Raw genomic sequence first — 15,030 nt, forward strand, 5'->3', positions numbered from 1 at the left:
AATATTTGTTCTTAATTAAAGTTAGGTAGAAGAGTCAAGGCTAAAGTAAGATAATTCTACCCCAAAAGTGTACGATGTAAATGAAACATAACCAACGTGAATTGTAGGGCCATAAGGGAAACTTGTGACAGAAACTGTCTTCATATACATACCACTGGGTATCAGTAACATGGTATTAGGCTAAAACTGCCTAGGTAACAGGGTTGGAAATACCAAACTTGGGTATGGATGCAACAGAATTGGGAACAATAAGAAAAAAATAATTAGTGGCTGTTTGCTTACTTGAGAGGAGTCTGGGCAGAGAAAATAAAGTGCAGGGGAAGTAAGAAGGTAGGTTCAGGAAAAGTAAAGAAAGAGGGAATAAGGTATAAAATCAGATGGAGAACAGAGCAGAGGGGAAGCTTCCCATGGAAGGTGGGTGGGTGGTTAGAGACAGTGGTGAATCCAACCAGTGGACCAAAACCACTGGGGATGCTAAGGAAAACCTTTTGGACAACCTGCTCGACACTCCATAGGGTCTACATCAAACAGATTTTGTGTGGGAGAGTGGAGCAAGGGACAGGTTTGTAAGGAGGGGCAGGTTTGTACCTTAATTCTAAGTGCAGGAGGACAGGGACTAGAACTGCAACTTAATGATACTGATGTGCATCATGTATTAAGGTTTCTTTATACAACATAACCATGCATTCATACAAATACTAAGCAATAGATTTGCAGCTATTACTGACAGTGATATATATTTGTGAATTAATAGAGCTAAAAGCAGCGAACTGCTTAGTAGCAGTTCTTAAGGGTGTGTCACTTCATCAGTAAAACATCAACACCATCTCAGTCAAGTACCTTTCAAGTTTCCAGTTTAAGATGGAAAGAGTGGGACTTCGAAACACAAGTCTGTGAGGACACAAGCAAATCCAAGCACACTTAAAATCTTTGAAGTTTTTTAAGGAGAAAGTGTAGAACTGCAGAAGAACACGATCCTGTTTAATTTCCCAGGAACTCCAGGGAACACCACCTCACACAAGTGAAACATGCAGTACGAGGTGCTTCTGCCAGCAGCAGTTCCTTTCAAATCCGCAGTTTCCAAAATCGGAGAAGGACCGGCAGCGCACGACGCATACGGAGAGCAGCGAGGTACGACGCGCACGCCCAGGCCGCGGCACCGCCGCCTTCCCCTCAGGGCCTCGCCGCCGCCGCCGCGCCCTCTGCCCGCGCGGGAAGCGGAACGCGCTCCTCTGGTCGGCTACCGCGCCTCCCAGCCTTGGCGCCCTCGGTGGGCTGGGGCTGCCGCCCTGCCCGGCCCCGCTTCCGCGGCCTCCGCGGGCTGCCGCCCTGCCTGCCGCCCCTTCCGCGGCCTCCGCGGGCTGCCGCCCTGCCTGCCGCCCCTTCCGCGGCCTCCGCGGGCTGCCGCCCTGCCTGCCGCCCCTTCCGCGGCCTCCGCGGGCTGCCGCCCTGCCTGCCGCCCCTTCCGCGGCCTCCGCGGGCTGCCGCCCTGCCTGCCGCCCCTTCCGCGGCCTCCGCTCGCCGCCGCGCGCCCTCGCTGCCCTCAGACCCCCGCCGCGGGGCTGCGGGGGCGCGAACCCCGGGCGCGGCCGCTGAGGGTGCCGGCAGCCATCCTACCTGCGGGGGAGGGCTGTGTCCGCGGCGCTGCCGCAGGGCCCTCCGCGGAGAGTGCTGTGGAACTGACGGGGGCGTTGCGTTGTGCTGAAATACTGCAGCGTTCCCCTTACAAGCGGCAGCGCCCAGGGGTCAGAAGCAGATAGTCCCTAATCTCTCTATGAAAGAAAAATTCTCAGGAGGCGCAGATGGGAAAACTTAGGTGATCTTCAAAGCAGAGCTGAAAATATATTTAAAGCAGTAAATGCAATTAAGTAACAGAATTTCATCTTCTGTCCACCGGTAGCAGCTTGTATGGAAGAAGAAGCCAAAGGAAGAGACAAGGTTAGTTTTAAAAACAATTGTATCCAAAACCGCTGACCTGCTGTTTGTTACCTTGGGAACAGAAGTAGGATGAGGCCAGAACTTAATATCCAGAAATGATTCCACTTCATGTGCTCAGCAAGCATATGAAATGTCAGTTCCTACAAATAGCTGTCAACTTTGGAGAAAAGGCTTGCTTTTTTTAAATTTTTTTTAATTATTTTTTTTTTTTTTACCTTTTAATTGGCTCCGTAAATTGCTCCCAGAGTTGTCATGCTGCTGTCTGTTGAAGAAATTGTTTTTCTCAGCAGACATTTAGCATCAAATTTCTGCTGCGGTCCAGGCTCTGAGTAATGCCTCGACTGACAGAAATTTCAAGAGTAGTTGTGAGAATGCTGTCTCTCCCCCCCCCGACTTTACACATGTCATATCCTGGCTGCAACTAGGCTCCAGATGCAGTTCTGCTTGCTGGAATGGCACCCTCTTATACTGTGGTTGGCACCATAAAGCCATTATATTGCATGTCCTTACCTCCTCCTTTTACCTTAGAAGTAGGTACCCACTGAGGATGTATCAGAAGTGCAGAAATCTTTGGTAATGCTCCAGCAGGTGTGTTCAACCTGTTGCTGCAGTAGTCTTGGGAGTCTGGAAAGTGTGGCTCCTCCAAGAACTCCTTGCGGGTTGAGTCCCAGATGAGGTTAGACTTCTGTGGGGAAAACAAAAGTTACACTTTTTGCTCTGTTTTTAAGAGCTGCATTAGCTTTTGTACATTGCAGTGAGTGAAAACATTAAGTAAAAAACATACGGACAGATGCTGTCTTTACTGGTACCAAGTACTACTTTTTTCTTAACTGAGAGGATGGGTTTAGCCCATCATTAGTGTAGGCACAGGGATATTGCCATTGTTTCCCAGACAGCTGTTCCTATGAAAAGTGCAATTGCCAATGCTTTATTGTTATCTCAGTATTTATATTTTTAAAATGTATTTCTGTTCTGCTCTCTAAAAAATAGAAGACAAATTGTTGGGCCAAGTAGGCATAACACACAAAACACAGTAACTTCTAAAGTATTTCTCTGGTTGGAATATAGAGAAATGCATGGTTTTACCCCGCACCAGGAAACAAAATAACAGTATATTATCAGTAATTGAACAGGATGTTACAGCAGAGAAATGCCCCCCAGTAGCAAAGCCTTTGAAGTACCTGGGAAAGGTGGAAGGACAACAACTGGAGCAGATCAGGTACCTTATGCAGCTACTCCAAGAAACAATGCAGCAATGCATAGTGTGATTAAGGGGATAGAGATATTATCCTATCAGGATTATGGTATCTCCAGTTTTTCTTTATCAGATTGAAGAGTTAATGGGGTACATGTCCTGCAGAAGAAAATTGGCAGCAATTCATAGTTACCACCATGACTCTTTTCCTCAGATATACCTGTAGATCTGGATGTCTGTATGTAAAACTTTTAAACACGTGCACGGGAATTTTTTGTATGGCTGGTGAAAAGTGGTAAGTGGTATATACAAAGTATATTACTGCTGTTACGATTAAGATCGTGAATGGAAGAAGCCTTTCCAGCTCATTGCCTGAACCCAGGCAAAGCCTTCCTCCATGCAGGATGCCAGTGGGGGCTATGTGAAATCAAAGTGGTAGCTTTGGTATTCACTGGGCAAGCACATGCTTTCCTCGTAAGACTACAGGCTGCATCTTGGTGGGATTTCTTGTGAGTGAAGCTGAGAATGTTATGGATGAGAATGACATGAATGCCAGTCAGCACTGTCTGTCGGGGTAAGGAGTGTGGGGAGAGATGAGATGAAATTTGGCAGCTGCATGTGTTTCTCCTGCTCATCTTTTACAGTGGGGCTGCTCTTTAGAATTGCCGGAAACGATGACATATTTGGTTTTAGCCCTGACCAGTGCTATGGAATCTGCTGCTGTGCTCTTTCCTCAGCTTCCATAAAATTTATCATGGGACTTCAGAAAGACTTTTTTGAGTGTCTTGCAGTGTTGAGCACAAGTTTACTATAAATATATAATAGTAATATATAAGATATACAATAGAAATATATATATATATCATAATCCTGATTATATCTCATTATTCTCTAGAAGATAGAATGTTGTGAGCTAGATCACAGCTGGTTCAGTTCAGCTTAACTGTGTATAAGCATCACCACTCATGTTAACTGAGAATTTGGTCCCAAGTCTTTTTTATAACTTTTTTTTTTTTTTTTCTCATTTCATTTTGTGCTAGTTGCAGAAATCAGAACTGAATGTAAAATACCACTAAGGCAAGAAAGCAATAAAGATGGAAAGAAATATTTGTAATTTGGAAAAAAGAAGTATTTTGCTTCATATTGCTTTGAGATCAAAAGAGATTGAAAATGTGTGAAGTTGTGGATTTTTTTTTTTTTTTTCTGGAGGAATCAGTTAATTTTGTTTCAGAGGATTTATATCCTTGGATAACACATAATGGAGTTATGCCTGATTTGTTCTGTCCGTATGTGTATTCCTCAAGCACAAGTTATTCAAAACCTCCACAGAAATGTAAATGGTATAAATATTTTCTGTGTTACTCATCAAGAATTTTTATAAGCCAGCTTAAATGAACAAAACAAGTGTTCATTCTACAAGAGCAGACTTTGAAGACGACACGAAGAACTAAGGCATCCAGAAAAACAAGACAGAGAAAAAGGTTAGCCACACAATATGGATACCTAAATGTATCACAGTCATTCGTTCAGAAGCGTATCTTCCTATGACATCTTTTAATCAAGTTGCTACTTTGCATCGCTACTGCATTGTAATACGTAATTATATTTATATGGGAAATGAATGTTGAAAGAGACATACTTTTCTGCCTCAGCCATTGGTGGAAGGCTGGCAAATTCTGTGAAAGATGCTGTAGTTGCTGAGAGAAAAGTAGAGGAAACTGGAACACACCCACGAAGTGTGTCCTTGGGTCATGTGCTTGTATTTCACCTATGATGCTCGGATACTGGAATGAGAAGAGTTGTAAGAACCTGAACATAATACATTGCTCTTTTATTTGCTTTGTATTTTACATAAATTTGATTTGCTGTAGAGGCTGTTGATGAAGTTCTTAGCTTTCCAGGTGGCTGCTTAGGGGCTAGAATAAGATGCCTCAGCTCTGTTAGATGGAAATGGCAGCTTTGATTTATATTTATTTAATACATGATAATGATGGGGAAAGGAATATAGGATCATAGGATAATTTAATTTGGAAAGGACCTTAGATCAACCTGCTCAAAGCAGGGTCAGACATCAGATCAGGTGAGATTCTCCCAGGTGACGGTGATATAAACTCTCTGTGTCCTAACTCCACTGTATGGCTGTCTTTGTGGGGGAAAAGCTTTTCCTTATCTCCAGTTTGAACCTCTCTTCTTTGAGCCTATCCCCACTGTTGCTACCCAGTGTGCTGCTGGCCCCTGCTGAGCTCGCTGCCTGCCAGGGCCCAGGGCCTTCCCCTCAGAGGTTCTCCCTTGTCCCGCTGGCGACAGCTGGGATCACTGCTGCACTTCTGCCTTTCCAGGTCTGTGCATTTGTCCTGGCTGAGTTTTGTTGGGTTGATGTTAGCTCCTTTTTTGTGCTGTTCAGGGCCCTCTGGATGGCAGGCCAGCCCTTGTGTGTATTGACTGGTTGCCATAACATGGTGTCGTCTGCGTATTTGGTGAAATTGCACTCCCTTGCCTTGTCTACGTCACTGATAGGGGACAGGATTAGGTCCCAGGATAGATCCTTGGGGTATCCAACTTCTACCTGCATCCAGGTTGAGTACAACCCATTAACCAGCAGCTTCTGAGCCTGATCATCCAACCAATTTTTTACACATCTATTTTTTCGTCTTTTCAAACCACATCTTTCTTTTTCAAACTCCAAATCCAAGCTGTTTATTTTTTTCTTAATTTCTTTTTGCAACAGGGAAGCTTCAGCAGCTATTTATGCTGAACGCTTTTTGGTGTTGTGTAAGAAGAATGTGGCAAACAAAATCATCAGTTTGTTTCACCAAAAGCTAAACAGGGCTATCAAATAAGCATGTGGAGTTGTGAAGCTTAATAGTTGACTAGCATTTGCTCTTGACTTAGGAAGAAGCTTTTAAAATTACTTGTTCCTAACCATCATTGGCTCTGTTCCTAGGCTATCCACTGCAAGATCATAGAATCATCATAGAACCACAGACTGGTTTGGGTTGGAAGGGACCTTAAAGATCACCTAGTTCCAACCCCCTGCCATGGGCAAGTACATCTTGCACTAGACCAGGTTGCTCCCAGCCCCATCCAGCCTGTCCTTGAACACTGCCAGTGAGGGGGCAGCCACAGCTTCTCTGGGCAACCTCTTCCAGTGTCTCACCATCCTCACAGGAAAGAATTTCTTCCTAATATCTAATCTAAATCTCCCCTCTTTCAAGTTGAAACCATTACCCCTTGTCCTATTACTACACTCCCTGATCAAGAGTCCCTCCCCACCTTTCCCATAGGCCCCCTTTAAGTACTGGAAGGCCGCTAGAAGGTCTCCCTGAAGCCTTCTCTTCTCCAGGCTGAACAACCCCAACTCTCTCAGCCTGTTTTCATAGGGAGAGTGTTCCAGCCCCCTGATCATCTTCATGGCCCTCTGGAACCGCTCGAGCAGGTTTGTCTTGTTTGTCTTGTGCTGGGGACTCCAAAGCTGGACACAGCACTGCAGGTGGGGTCTCATGAGAGCAGAGTAGAGAGGCAGAATCAGCTCCCTCAACCTGCTGGCCACTCTTGTCTTGATGCAGCCCAGGATGCGATTGGCTTTCTGGGCTGTGAGTGCACACTGCTGGGTGCGGGGAAGTGCCAGGTTTGCAAGGTTTGCAAGGCTTCAAGTAAAGTAAAGCGATGTGTTTATCGTGCTGTGGACAGAGCAAGGACAACAGCTGAGCAACCTGCTTATCTGGCAAAAAACAGCAAAAGGATGAGATTGCTGGTATCTTCTTCTCCCTTCTGCAAACCTTTGAGGGGATAAAATAGCTGAAAGAGGGAGGCTTGCGGGGGCAAGATGGCTCCGTTTTGGCTAATGAGCGAGAGACCAAGCAGAAAAACAGTTTCAGCACAAAACTCTGAAGGCTATGACACCCTGCAGTGAAACCTTTGCTTAATTATCTAGAAAATTAATAGTACAGTTAACACCTTTGCTTATGTTAACGAAAATTATAGAGATCATGCTAAACATATCTGACTGTGTTACCCAACTCTCCGCCTAAATCATGCTGTATGTAACCTGTGGAGGGGAAAGAAAGAATTAGAGAATAAAAAGAGGAGAATAAGGGGTAAAAATTGGGAGAAAGGGACTGAAGATCTAGAAGAGATGATCGATGGGCTGTTCTCCTCTTCCTCTACCCAAGCTAGGGACACCGTCTTCGTAAGAATTGCGCCTTTGCCCCTGCTGAAGAATACTGGGAAAACTTGGCCAGCATTATTGTAATATATTAGCACTATTGCAGTAAGTTCATTTATCAATGGCAATTCCGTATTCGTTATATCTGTCGCCTTAATAAATTATCTATATTTGCAACTTTGCAAAACTGTTTCAGTGAAAGTCCCTGAGAGACTATGACAGGCAAACGTTACATTCTTACTCTTACAACACTGCGTCATGTCCGGCTTTTCATCCACCAGCACGCCTAAGTCCTTCTCCACAGGGCTGTTCTAAATCCACTCATCACCCAGCCTGTATCTGTGCTTGGTATTGCCCCAATGCAGGGGCAGGACCTTACACTTGGCCTTGTTGGATTTCATGAGGTTTGCACAGGCCCACCTCTCCAGCCTGTCAGGGTCCTTCTGGTTGACATCCCTTCCTGCTAGAGTATTGCGCAGCTTGGTGTCATCTACAAACTTGCTGAGGGTGCACTCAATCCCACTGTCCATGCCCCCGACAAAGATGTTAAACAGCGCTGGTCCCAATACTGACCCTTGAGGAGAACCACTCGTCACTGGTCTCTATCTGGACATTGAGCTGTTGACTGTAACTCTTTGAGTGTGACCATGCAGCCAATTCCTGATCCACCAGGTGGTCCACCCATCAAAGCCATGTCTCTCCAATTTAGAGACAAGGATATCGTATGTGACAGTATTAAATGCTTTGGACAAGTCCAGGTAGGTGACATCTGTTGCCCTTCCCTTATCCACCAATGCTGTAACCGCATTGTAAAAGGCCATCAAATTGGTCAGGCACAATTTGCCCTTAGTGAAGCCATGTTGGCTGTCACCAATCACCTCCTTATTTCCCATGTGCCCTGACAGAGTTTCCAGGAGGATCCGCTCCATGATCTTTCTGGGCACAGATGTGAGATTGACTGGCCTGCAGTTCTCCGGGTCTTCCTTTTTCCCCTTATGTTAGAGGGGTTAGGTTTACCCTCTTCCAGTCAGCAGGAACTTCACCAGTCTGCCCCAGTGACTTATTTTTACAATATTGAGCTTCAGAAGTTTCAGTCACAGTGGTCCTGCTATTTAGTGCATGATTCTGAGGGAGGTTTGTGGTCGATGTATCTAACAAAGTGGAAAAAAAAAAAAAAAAAAGAAGAAAATTATCCATGTTGTGTGTTACAGGTGCACTAGAAGTTTGGCATACAGCTGTAAGCATCAGGTGGTGAATGAATTTAGGTGTTGTTTTCTGAACATTAAAAGTGCTATGATTCAGATTAAATCAACTGATGCAGTCATTGTAGCACACACACACAAAATATCTCTTGTCTATTCAGAACAATGCAGTCTCTTGATACCAGCACCCTTTGGAGGTCGATCGGGAATGGCTTTTCAAGAGCCTTCAGCACCTCTGAAGATTGACTAATGCACTGCCTGGACATGTCATTTCATAGGCATACTATCTTTCAATAACTTGTTATTGAGCTGACAGTCCTCCTGATCATACTTTGTTCGTTTCCGCGGCTTGCTTCCTAATTTACAGAAGTACAGACACTTAGTAATGGTAGCGAACACATCATGTCACGGTAGCCACATTTTCAAATAGATGCTTTGCTTTTCAACTGGAGGTTTATTTGCAATTAAGTTGAAAAAAGAAGATAAAACAAGGAATGGTGTGCCCTTCACAGAATGCATATTGCACAATCCATGTGAACTCTGTTGTTCTCGCTTACTCCAAGATCTATTATATGTCTATATGTTAGCTTGTATATTAATGGTATTCTCCTTTCAAGAATAGGGAGGAGAGGCATGAAAAGGGTTGATCTTACTGAGTAAACACTGGATCATTTATATTTTAGAGTTAGCAAGGCTCATCCCGTTTGATGTAAAGGCTCAAGGAATACTCCATTATGACTGGAGAACACATTGAAGTTTGTGGTCTGCTTTGTACAAGGCAGTAGTCTCATTTCTGTAATGAAGGAGTGTTTGGCTCTGGAAAATCACCTTTGTAACTTACTGTCTAAACAAAAAAACCGCAGCGATTTGTAAAATCAAATTGCCTTATTCCTAGAGAGACAGTATCATGGAATTGTATTTTACTGAGGAAATTGGAAGAGTTTGACTGCTAAATAAGAACTGTGGAGTCTTTGGGTTTTTGCAGTCTCTGCTGCTCGAGGTACATCAGCTATATAATGCACCTCTAAAATGGATGCCTCAGTGTGAAGCAACATGAGTTGATGAGATTATGTTTATCCCACAAGTAGCCGTACTCTCTATTTTATAATTTGTTAATGGTTTGTTGAATTTGCCTTTGTTTTGCAACACTGCTCACACCTACAGTAATGTTTCGGTGTTTGCTTTTTAAATAGGTACTTTGAATCAGATAATATCAGGGTTGATCTTGTCATGCGTTCGATCATTTTAGTCACTAAGAGACTGCCTTTTGTCAGAACATCTCAACTAGAATTGCCAAATTTCATCTTAATGGTGGTAATAATAACTTTTACATCAAGGTAAAATTCCTGCCTATGTCATGTGACGATGGCAAACAACTTCATGAAGGAAAGAAAGGCAAAAATTCTGCTTTCAAACAAGACAGCTGAAGATTGCAGAGAAAAGCAAAGATATGAAAGATATCTGGTAGTAAGTAGCACTGTGCCACCTCAAGTGTGAACAAATGCCAAATAAAATTTTTTTTACTTGTGAATCAGAACAATGAGAAAACCAATAAAACTTTGTACTCGCTTTCATTTCAGGAAAAAAATAACTGGAAAATATAATTGGTAAGTCTAGAAGTGATAAAATAAAACAACTTGATGGACCGGGGCGTGCAGCTAATACCTAGTTAGAGTGCATGAAGAATGGAGAAACTTGTGGTCATACTCATTTGTCACCAACATTGGTAGAAAAATACACATCCAAGTAAAGCAAATCCTGCAGTGCTTGTGGAAGAGGTTTTGTGAAAGGCTGCTGTAGATGCTATTGTGCTCCACTAGGGGCTGTCATTGTCTCACATCTAGGTAAACAGCTTCCACTTGCAAGAGCAAAGCGTAGGCAGAAAGTTCCCGCTGGGGCTGAAAGAGAAGGGCTTCGGCTCTCCGGGTATCTCCTGAGAAAGGGATCTTCCTGTTGGCGTAAAGAAACAGCTTCTCTGTCAGAACAGAGCACGCTCAAAAGGGGAATTGGCTTTAGTAATAGCCATTGAAATAAAAGTGCTCGATTTACTTACTTCCAAAGGAGAAAGAAATGAAAGTTAGTCACAGCTACATTATTATGCTGCCACAGAAACATAGTGAACTTAAATATTTGTGTTTAACAGTTCCTGAATACTGCAAATGATCATGTCATCTTCCTTGAAAAACCATGTATGTAGGGCATGTGATCGTTCACATGTACCACTAAAGATTTTTGCGTTGGTTTTGCACACCCTGTTTGTTGAGGAGGAGATATCGTGTAATATTTCTACATAATTTTTTTTTAGGTATGAAAAATAATTCTGTCACACATGTCTCAACTAAGCCCTGAAAGTAATTCAAATAATTGAGTAGTACCATTCTAATATTAATAATGCTTTTTGAAGTACATTTGCAAACTTTATACTAAACAAAGCAGGCATCAGAGTGACAGTCGAAGATGACTCCAGACCTGGGCCATTTGCATAGTGGAGGAGACCCATTTAAAAAGGACCCTGTGAAGACGTGCCAGCCTCAGACATCCCTGGAGACACATAAAATCTTTAGCAAGATGAGTTTTTATTCCGTTGATTTTTTTAAGATTGGAGTTTTATTATGGTTCATTTCACAAGTTGGACTAAGACATTCTGTGCCATGATAATGAAGTATTAATAGGATGCCACAGGTACACTAGCTGTAGAAACTTGGTGAAAGCATAAAGCACTAACTCAGAGAACATTTACATTTTGGCTATCTAAGACTTAGTCTTTGAGTGTGGTTTCAGTGAAAACCACAAGGCAAAATAGCTGGATTTGTGTCAGTGTTTCTCAGTGAACTCATATGGAGGGGCGTGTGATTACCTGGGATACATATTTTTACACTCTGCCTTCACTGCTTTTGTTTTCATCCAAGTTTAATTTAATTCTCCTGCCATGTACGTATAGTACTTCCCGAGTGTATTATCAATTTTAATCTTAGAACTGAAGGGCAATTCTGAAGTGTCCGTTGCTACCATAAAGACATTGGTGTGGAAATTGTGATTGTTTTGCAGTTTCCTCATGATGACTCATGGGCCACTGGTTTCTTTTCAATACCATCACCATTTCAAGTGCACAAATATAATTTTAAAATCTGAAAGTCTTGCAGCCATATCAGTTGCTGTAAAACTTTCTTTAGAGTTGCTCACTACTATCCCAAACTGCTTGTGTATATACTAATATAGCAGATCTTTTTGCTGATCTTCCTCTTCTGCCCGGGTTGGAGATCTGATAGAAAACATATCAGTCAGAATCCTAGCCAGGCTGAAGTACTCATTGGTAAAAGAGCAATTACAATGGCGATTCTTTCTGTTCACTTTTCTTTGTTTCTCACAGACACAGAGATTTCTAGTATGATAAGGGATAGTCTTAACTATGATACCTTTCATGTTAGTGTCTGAAGCATATCAACACCTTGTATGTTTTCAGTGGCTTAAAAAAAGATGCAATGTAGTCATTGTTGCTATGTTTTCTACTGATGGCTTACTTCAGTATGTAGTATTTGGTACGATATGTTATTCATTTCAGGCAGAAGTGTGGTGACTTAAGAACAAGAGACTAGCATTCTTCTGGGGGGAAAAAACCCTGTTTTTCTGTCATAGCTGTATAGATCAAGAAGAAAAAGGAAGAAACCCAGGATACCTTTTTATTTGCTTGTCTGGAACAACTGCAGCAATATTTGATGAATTAAACAGTGCCAGGGGCACTTAATTTTGATGTCAGTCTAAATCTGAAGACAAAGCAGCAGAGCAGCAATGACAAGCCCCTTCTGTGCTGCATAGTTACCGAATTCTGGACCTTCCAGTGGTAATTATGTTTTTAATCAGAAGGGAGGCACATACATTGTTTAATTACAGATATTTAAAGTCAGGTTCCCTGTACAGTCAATGATAGAGGTACTCAGTGCTCAGTATATTTCATTGCTCAGAATGGGGGAGGGGTATTACTCTTCCTCTTAGCTATCAGACCTATCTCCTAACTCAGGCATGTGCAAAATGTAAAATTAGATGGATTACTCCCAGCAGTTCCAGGTTGCATTTCTGGCCTAGAAATGCCATTCTGCAGTGAGCATCTGCCTTTAGAAACAGCATCAGTTCAACATCCATGGCTCCTGCTTGTGTTGGGTTGCTGTTGTTATCCTGCCATCCCTGTCTACACAGTCTTCAAAGTAGCCTCTGAAACTTTTTCCAGGACCTTTTAGGCAACAGTTCACATAGAGACACAAAGCTGAAATACTATTCTCCATTAAATGTGCAGCAATCAGTCCTCGTCATTAGACTACCTGCCCTCAATGCTTAATAACACAAACTGTCTCTGCATCCGAATCACTGCAGGGAAACACTTCATCTATTTAACATTTCCTTCAGCAGGCTCAGTAGTAGCTTGCTCCACTGTGATGTGTGAGTGGAGGATTCACAATGCAGGACTTTGTGACACCTGCACCACAGAACCATGGAATCATAGAATGGTTTGTGTTGGAAGGGACCGCAAAGACCATCTAGTTCCAAACCCCTGCCATAGGCAGGGACACCCTCTGCTAGACCAGGTTGCTCAAAGCCCCATCCAGCCTGTCCTTGAACACTGACAGGGAGGGGGCAGCCACAGCTTCCGAAAGACAGCTTGTCTTTCACCCAAACTGCCAGTAGCACCAGTGGAAAGGTGAAGGGTGGAAAAGTGAAAGGGGGCAACTTGGTAACAGCAGAGTGGCTGAAGAGGTGCAGCGAATGCTATGCTAGCATGTGCTAGCAAGGGCTCACTAGATCATGTAGCCAAGGCCACAGGAGGAAAGCAAGGACTATATTCTGTGGTTTTATGCATTTTGCAAATTTTAATACGGTTACAGTACTGTGCAAAACAGAGGTCCAAACTCAGGGAATACACATCTGCAATGTACTTAGGGATGTACCAAATTTAAAGGGAATTGTCTGAAAGTAGATATTGCATCTAGGTGAAGGAAAACAAAGAGAAAACTGCAGAAGGAAGAAGACAAACACAATGTCTGCATGTGTTATCTGATGGTCATTAATACAATCTGTATTCTCTTTAATGCAGACACTTTGCCAGGTCTTGGTGTGGTTATTACACCAAGACTCAAAGGCATTCTTTCATGCATAGTTCGTGCACTATTGATAGTGGTTGCTACTTTCTGTGAGCTCCTTTGAGGACTGATCTTGGGTTTTTTTACATTTGTTTTTCTCCTGCATATCCAGAGCTGTGAAAAGCTAGATGTTAGTGAAATTCTTAATAGAAAATGCAACAGTCAGGATATATGTAATAGTGACCTGAGGTTACTAATTAGCTGCAGTTTTTTGTTCTCTTGGCTTCAGAGCGTATTTGTAAATAGCTTGAATAGTTCTCTTCAGGATAGGTCTATGACTGGATAAAACTAATCTACCATCTTGGGCAGCCAACTTGAGCAGCCATCTTGAGCAGCCAGACTCAGGTGTCTTGGGAGCTGGGTTTGGAAATGCTAAGTGCTTCAGTGTTGGCCACAATATTAATTACTGGTGTGGCCTTTTTTTTTTCATGAATAGCAAAATATAAGTCTTGAATAATATAGCTGCAAAGATAATTTGTTAAGTCAAATAATTTGTGATATATTCATAGACTGCGTTAGCAAATAGGATGATAAAACAAATCTGTGAGGCTCATTCAAGTCATCAACTGTTGTATTCTGATGTAAAAGCTTAGTAAAAATCTGTTTGCTTGGTTTACATATGATGCGTTTTTACTTGTGAGGCTTACATATGGGTTTTAATATGGAGATCTTTTCTAACTGAACATCTTTGCATATAAGGTGAAGAATAACAGTGTAATAAAAACACAGTAATATGATTTGCATCTCTAAACAATCTAGACCGGCTAGTGTTTAGTATTTTGTTGCAACAGCACTTCAGTTGTACATGGCAAACTACATTCACCAGGACAGAAAACTGTAACAGAAACAAGAACATGCTGACAGTTGTAGAAAGCATTATACCTCATGAGGTGAAGTTTTTGGAAGTCTCCCAAACAGGGAGAATACCTTGTTATAGCCTGCTCTAAGTGGCTTGAATGATAGAGATGTGCGCTAAGTTACAGAAAAGAAAGAGTAATTTTTTTCCATGCAGGAACTAGAGGAAGATATTTCTGGTGTTAGGGTGAAAAGAAGCATAGGTGTATCTAGATAGTGTCTGAACTTATGGGCTTTTGTAATTATGGTTGGGCAGTATGATAAATGGGGTTGTCAGAGACTTTTGACAGTTCCTCCTCATGCTTCCTTATCACAGGCAGTCTCAATATCTTCTGATCTGAGCTGAAATGAAGCCAAGTGGTTGACATTCTGCAGCATGCTGGCTTTGACAGGTAATAGCATCATCCAGCTCTGAAGACATGAAAGCCAAATAACTGCCAGCTTCACAACAAGATTGTAGTTCAGATATCATCTCAGAAGTTTCTACTGTGGTTAGGAATGACTTACAAATGGGAGAGCAGGGGGACTAGTTTGAGGACTGAG

This window comes from Leptosomus discolor, chromosome Z (assembly GCF_034619465.1).
Source record: "Leptosomus discolor isolate bLepDis1 chromosome Z, bLepDis1.hap2, whole genome shotgun sequence".
Classification (NCBI taxonomy): domain Eukaryota; kingdom Metazoa; phylum Chordata; class Aves; order Leptosomiformes; family Leptosomidae; genus Leptosomus; species Leptosomus discolor.